The 7348-nt window shown below is 40.4% G+C and overlaps 1 non-coding gene across 1 annotated transcript; it reads left to right on the forward strand.

Moving 5' to 3' along the window:
• Window positions 1-6672: 6672 nt before the first annotated feature.
• On the forward strand, window positions 6673-6752 carry LOC120229172. Its single transcript, XR_005527686.1, has one exon. It is a non-coding gene; the product is annotated as a small nucleolar RNA U2-19 (small nucleolar RNA).
• Window positions 6753-7348: the final 596 nt, after the last annotated feature.

Consider the following 7348-nt stretch of genomic DNA (forward strand, 5'->3'; position numbering starts at 1 on the left):
TCCCTTCTCCTTCCTGGAAGTCTAAGGGGATTTTTCTCTGATAGAACCTTTTGGAGCTATTGGAAGTAAAATTCACAGAAGTGTGAGGCTCTTCTATAACTGGGTCCTTCCAAAATTTTTAACTTTTAGACTTTCCAATTGAAGCCTCCCAAAATTCATCACAAGTGGCTCAGGTTTTCCTACCTTGGCACTGGTCCCTGTAGAGATTTCTGCTCAAGTAAGTTGTTTTGTGTGTGTGTGTGTGTTTTATATTTCTAGGAGAGAGAGAGACAGCATGAGCAGGGGAGGGTCAGAGAGAGAGGGAGACACAGACTCTGAAATAGGCTCCAGGCTCTGAGCTGGCAGTCAGCACAGAGCCTGACGCGGGGCTCGAACCCACGAACCGCGAGATCATGACCTAAGCGAAAGTCGGACACTTAACCGACTAAGCCACCCAGGCGCCCCTGCTCAAGTAAGTTGTGATTACCATATCTGCCTGTCTCTCTCCAACATTGGGGACAGGAGCCTGCCCAGTCATGGATTTGGGAAAAGCTGTTGACTTTTTTAGTTTCTTCAGCTTTTTAGTTGTTTTTAGGATGAGGTTATGACTTCTAAGCTTTTTACATGCCAGACTGGTATCATCTTTATTTTTTCAAGATATTTTCACTTGTTCTCCAGTTATTTTACAGTGCTTCAAATACGGCATTTCATTGTTTTCTCATCCCCATCATTTCCATGGAAATATTAGATGTCAGTCTTATGTCTTAAAGATAGTATGCAGTTGGGACTTGGTTGTATGTAGTTGGGGCTTGATTTTTAAAAATCCAATTTTGTTTTCTCATTTCCATCATTTCTGTGGAAATATTAGATGTCAGTCTTATGTCTTACAGATAGTATACAGTTGGGGTTTGTTGTTTTTTTAAAAATCCTATCTGATCATCTCTGTCTTGGAATATTTAGATCATTTACATTCATGTAATGAGCAGTATGGTTGGGACTAAATCTATCATCTTGTTACTTGTTTTCTATGAGTCTCATGTAGTCTTTATTCCTCTTTTCTTCTTTTACTGCCTTCTTTGTAATTAATTGATTATGTTGAAATATTCCTTTGATCTTTACTAATGTCTTAATATCTATATTGCTTTTAAATATGTTCAGTGATTGTTTTAGGTCAGGTATCAGCATATGGCTCATGGTCTGTTTTTTATGGCCCATGATATAAGAATTGTGGGGTTTTTTTAAGTTTATTTATTTATTTTGAGAGAGAGCAGGAACGGGCAGAGAGAGAGGGAGGGAGAGAAACCTAAGAAGCCTCACACTGTCAGTTCAGAACCCAACGTGGGGCTTGAACTCACAAACCGTGAGATCATGACCAGAGCGGAAATCAAGAATCAAGATGCTTAACCAAGAGCCACCCAGGTGCCTCAAGAATACTTTTTAATAACAAACTTTAGGGGTGCCTGGGTGGCTCAGTTGGCTAACCAGGCAACTTCAGCTCAGGTCATGGTCTTACAGTTTGTGGGTTTAAGCTCCACATCAGACTCTGCTAACAGCTTAGAGCCTGGAACCTGCTTTGGATTCTTTGTCTCCCTCTCTCTCTCTGCCCCTCCCCCAGTCTTGCTTCGTTCTCTCTCTCTCTCAAGATTAAATAAATATTTTAAAAAATAACAAACTTTATTTTGTAGAGCAGTTTTAGATTTAAAGAAAATTATGAAGAAAGCAGGGAGTTTCCATATATCTTGTGCTCAGTCTTTTCTATTATTAGCATCTTCCATTAGAGTATGGTCTATTTGCTACAATTAATGAACCAATACTGATACATCATTATTAACTGAGGTCCATACTTAATTTAGACTTTCTTAGTTTTTAAAAATTGTGATAAGATAGAAGAAAACAAAAATTTACCATCTTAACCATATTAAGTGTTCCGTAGCATTAAGTATATTCATATCATCGTGCAACTGATCTCCAAAGTCTTTTCATCTTGCAAAACTGAAACTCTTTACCCATTAAACCCATCTCCCCATTTTTCCCTCGCCCATCCCCTGGCAACCACCATTTTACTTTCTATTTTTGTGCATTTCACTACTCTAGATACCTCATATAAGTGGAATCAAATAATATCTATCTTTTTGTGACTGGTTTATTTCTCTCAGCATCATGTCCTCAAGGTTCAACCATATTGTAGCATGTATCAGAATCTCCTTCCTTTTTAAGCTTGAATAATATTCCATTGTATGTATATACCACATTTTATCCACCCATCCATCGGTGAGTACTTGGGAGATTTCCGTTTTTACTTAATGTCCTTTGGCCATTCCAGGATCTAACACAAATGTAATCACATTACATTTAATCATCATGTTTTCTCAGGCTCCCCTGGGCTGTGACAATTTCTCAGGCATTCCTTTTTCTTTTTTCTTTCTTTCTCTCTTTTCTTCTTCACTTATTCTGTTTGTTTGGGGTGTTTTGTTTTGTTGTTGACCTTGAGAATATTGAAGAGTGTGCTAACCAGATGTTTTGTATGATGGCCTTCTATTTGGATTTGTCTGATGTTTTTCTCATGCTTTGATGAGGGCTATGGGTTTTTTGAATGAAGACCATGCAAATCAAGTGGTCTTGATCTTGATTTTAATCACATCACATCAAGGGTACATACTATCTACATGACTTATCACTGTTTATTTTTTTTTTTAATATTTTTATTTATTTCTAGGAGAGAGAGAGAGACAGCGTGAGCAGGGGAGGGTCAGGAGAGAGGGAGATACAGACTCTGAAATAGGCTCCAGGCTCTGAGCTGGCAGTCAGCACAGAGCCCGACGCGGGGCTCGAACTCACGAGCCACGAGATCATGACCTAAGCGAAAGTCGGACACTCAACCGACTAAGCCACCCAGGCGCCCCAACTTATCACTGTTTAAATAGATCTCGATCGATGGGGCCCCTGGGTGGCTTAGTCGGTTAAGCGTCCGACTTTCGCTTAGGTCATGATCTCGTGGTTCGTGGGTTCGAGGCCCACGTTGGGCTCTGTGCTGACTGCCAGCTCAGAGCCTGGAGCCTGTTTCAGAGTCTGTCACTCCCTCTCTCTCTGACCCTCTCCTGCTCACGCTGTCTCTCTCTCTCCTAGAAATAAATAAAACATTAAAATAAATAAATAAATAAATAAATAGATCTCGATCACCTGGCTGAAGTAGTGTTTGTCTGATTTCTCTAAAGTTATCCTTTCAACTCTTTTCATACTGTACTATTTGGAAGAAAGTCGCCATGCCCAGCCCACACGTAAGGGGTGTGGAGCTAGGCTCACCTTGAGAGCAGAGTATCTACGCAAATTATGTAGGGTTCTTCTGCCTGGGAGATTTATTAAGAATAGTTTTAGGGCGCCTGGGTGGCTCAGTCAGTTGAGCGTCCAACTTCAGCTCAAGTCATGATCTCATGGTTCCTGGGTTCAGGCCCTGTGTCAGGCTCTGTTCTGACATCTCAGAGCCTGGAGCCTGCTTCAGATTCTGCGTCTCCCTCTCTTCCCTCTGCCCCTCTACCCTCTCATGTGTGTGTGAGTGCTCTCTCTCAAAAATAAATAAACATTAAAATTTTTATTTATTTTTTTAAAGTTTATTCATTTATTATTACAGAGAGAGACAGAGTGCTAATGGGGGAAGGGCAGAGAGAGAGGGAGTGCAGAATCTGCTGCTTCAGATTCTCTGCCCCTCCCCCCGCTCACATTCTGTCTCTCTCTCTCAAGAATAAACATTGTTTAAAAATTTAAATAAAAAAATAAAAAATTTAAAACGAAGAGCTTTTACATTTTTCAAAGGCTGAAAATTTCAAAAGAATAATATTTTATGATATATGAAAATGGTTTGAAATTCAGATTTCAGGGACACCTGGGTGGCTCAGTCGATTAAGCGACTGTCTTTGGCTCAGGTCATGATCTAACAGTTCATGGGTTCAAGCCCCGTGTCGGGCTCTGTGCTGATAGCTAGCTCAGAGCCTGGAGCCTGTCTTCGGATTCTGTGACTCCCTCTCTCTGACCCTCCCCTGCTCACACTGTCTCTCTCTTTCTCTCTCTCTCTCTCTCAAAAATAAATAAAACATTTTAAAAAATTTTTAAAAAAAGAAATTCAGATTTCAGAGTCCACATATAAAGTTTTATTGAAACACAGCTGTGCTCATCATTTACATATTGTCTATGGCTGCTTTTCTATGACAACAGTAGAGTTGATTAGTTGCAACAGAGACTGTATGATCTTTGACATCTAAGATATTCACCATTTGGCTCTTTATAGGAAAATTTTGCCAACATTTGCTGTAAGGCTTACAATATGGATTTTTAACTTATAACAGTTTTCCTTCAAATAACATTATATCACTTCATGATAAAAAAGTTAGAAACTTAGGGGCGCCTGGGTGACTCAGTCGGTTAAGTGCCGGACTTCGGCTCAGGTCATGATCTCATGGTATGTGGGTTCGAGCCCCGCGTCGGGCTCTGTGCTGACAGCTCAGAGCCCAGAGCCTGTTTCAGATTTTGTGTCTCCCTCTCTCTCTGTCCCTCCCCTGCTCATGCTGTCTCTCTCTCTCACTCAGAAATAAATAAAACATTTAAAAAAATAAATAAATGTTAGAAACTTAAAATAGTATAGTCCCATTTTCCCTTCCAATACTTTGTGTCATTCTTTAAAGTTTATTTATTTATTTTGAGAGAGAAAGTGCGTGTGCGTGCGAGTGGGGGAGGGGCAGAGAGAGAGAGAGAGAGAGTGAATCCCAAGCAGGCGATGCTGTCATTGCAGAGCCTCGCCTGGGGTTCAATCCCACGAACTGTGAGATCATGACCTAAGGCGAATTCAAGAGGCAGACACTTAACTTGACTGAGGTATCCAGGCATCCTACATTTTATTCTTTTTTATTTAAATAGTCAATTAACTATTAAACAAAACTTTAAGTGAGAAACATATGTTTTATATTTAACCACAACCACATATTTTCCATTTCCGGTTCTATTCATTCTATTTCTGTCTGGCATCATGTCCCTTCTGCCTGAAAAACGTTAACATTTGTCATTGGTGCAGGTTGACTAATGATAAATTCCTTCATTTGCGTGTGTGTGGGGAAGTTTCTATTTCGCTTTAATTTTTAAGCTATTTTCACTAAGCTGGGGCACCTGGGTGGCTCAGTCAGTTAAGGTCTAATTCTTGTCTTCCGCTCAGGTCACGCTCTCACGGTTCGTGAATTCGAGCCCCACATCCAGCTTTGCACTGACCTCACAGAGGCTGTTTGGGATTCTCTGTCTCCCTCTCTCTCGGCCCCTCCCATGCTCTCTCTCTCTCTCTCTCTCTCTCTCTCTCTCTCAAAAAATAAATAAATAAAACTTTAAAGAAAAGAGATATTTTCACTAAGCTTAGAAATCTAGGTTGAGGGGCGCCTGGGTGGCTTAGTCGGTTAAGCGTCCGACTTTCGCTTAGGTCATGATCTCGCGGTTCGTGGGTTCGAGCCCCGCGTCGGGCTCTGTGCTGACCCAGCTCAGAGCCTGGAGCCTGTTTCGGAGTCTGTGACTCCCTCTCTCTCTGACCCTCCCCTGCTCACCCTGTCTCTCTCTCTCTCCTAGAAATAAATAAAAATATTAAAAAAAAAAAAAGAAATCTAGGTTGATAGTACCTTGTTTACTCACAACCTAAAAAATTATATCCTATTGTCTTCTGGCTGTATGGTCTCTGACAATAAGGCTGTGATAATTTTATCTTTGTCTGTGTGTCTGTCATGTCCCTCTCCCCCTCCAGCTTCTTTTAAGATCTTATTGTCACAGACTTTCAGCAATTTGATTATAATGGACCTTGCTTTCATTTGGTGGTGAGCGTTGAGATTCTTGGATCTTTGGGTTCCTAGTTTTTGGCAAATTTGGAAAATGTTGAGTCCCTATTTTTTCGGTTTTCCCTATCTTTCTGGATTTCTACTACAAGAGTGTTAGAGTACTTGATGTCCTGTCATAGGTCATGAATTCTCTTATGTTCTCAGTGCGCTTCTTTTTTGCCCCGCTCTGTGTTTCCTTTCAGATATATTCTGCTAATAGGTCCTCATATAGCTTCAAGTCTACTGCTCTCTTTTTCTGCAATGTCTAATATGCTGCTAATCCTATCTATTCAAAACACATTTAGATTTTGCATGTTTCATCTCTTCAGTTTGTCATTGTTTCTTTGAAGCAATGCTCCTCTGAAGATTTATCTCTGTTTTTAATTTTTAGCAATTTAACGACAATGTGCCTAAGTATGGTTTTCTTGTTAATTACCCTATTTAGCTTGATTCTTATGTCAAGTATAGAAAATTTTCGGCTAGTAATATTATTTCTGCCCCATTATCTCTCCTCTTCTCCTTTTTGGCCTCCAGAAACAGATGTTAGACATTTTATTGTGTTGCATGTAACCATAGTGTTATTTTCTGTGTTCTCTGTCTTTTTATTTTTTCTGTCTGTGCTTCAATCTAGGTATTTCCTCCTGAATTCTTTTCCAGTTCCCTAATTCTTACTTCTGCTCCATCTATGCTGCCTGTAGAATTGTGTAATAAATTCTTAATTTTGGTTATTGTATTTTTTCCATTCTAAGATTCCATTTAATTCTTTATTGTTCATCAATCCCCCTTCTTTTCTGAAACTCTACCACTTTTTATCTATTTTGTTATACAGTATAATCTTAGTCCTTTTCAAACCGTGTCTTGATGGAAACAGCCAAATTTGAGCCTCAGAAGACCTTTCAGTCTACCCAACGCATGATCTCTGTGGTTTTGAGAAGCGAACGTACAAAGTAATTTAAAACAATAAGGTTATGTCTGTGGGGTGTGCGTGTGCGCGCGCGCGCATGTGCTTATTAAGATGACAGTGGATAGGGGCGCCTGGGTGGCTTAGTTGGTTAAGCGTCCGACTTTCGCTTAGGTCATGATCTCGCGGTTCGTGGGTTCGAGCCCCGTATCGGGCTCTGTGCTGACTGCCAGCTCAGAGCCTGGAGCCTGTTTCAGTCTGTGACTCCCTCTCTCTCTGACCCTCCCCTGCTCACGCTGTCTCTCTCTCTCTCTCTCTCTCCCAATAAATAAAACATTAAAAAAAAAAAGATGACAGTGGATAACTGAGTACTTGCTGATGGAGGAATGAGATTGGGTGGAGGGAGATGGGTGTATATAAAGGCGAATCAATTCTGAGCAAGGATGAAGAGATTTTACAACTGGGGCACCAGGCTGTCTCAGTTGATGGAGCATGTGACTCTTGATCTTGAGGCTGTGAGTTCGAGCCCCAGGTGTAGCGATTACTTAAAATTAAAATCTTGAAAAAATAAAAATGACCTTTATAACTATGAAGGTTTCTACGTTTAATCTGAGCTTAAAATTGGAAA

The sequence above is a fragment of the Hyaena hyaena genome, unplaced genomic scaffold (genome assembly GCF_003009895.1).
Source record: "Hyaena hyaena isolate Hyena2069 unplaced genomic scaffold, ASM300989v1 scaffold_29, whole genome shotgun sequence".
NCBI classification, from domain to species: Eukaryota; Metazoa; Chordata; class Mammalia; order Carnivora; family Hyaenidae; genus Hyaena; species Hyaena hyaena.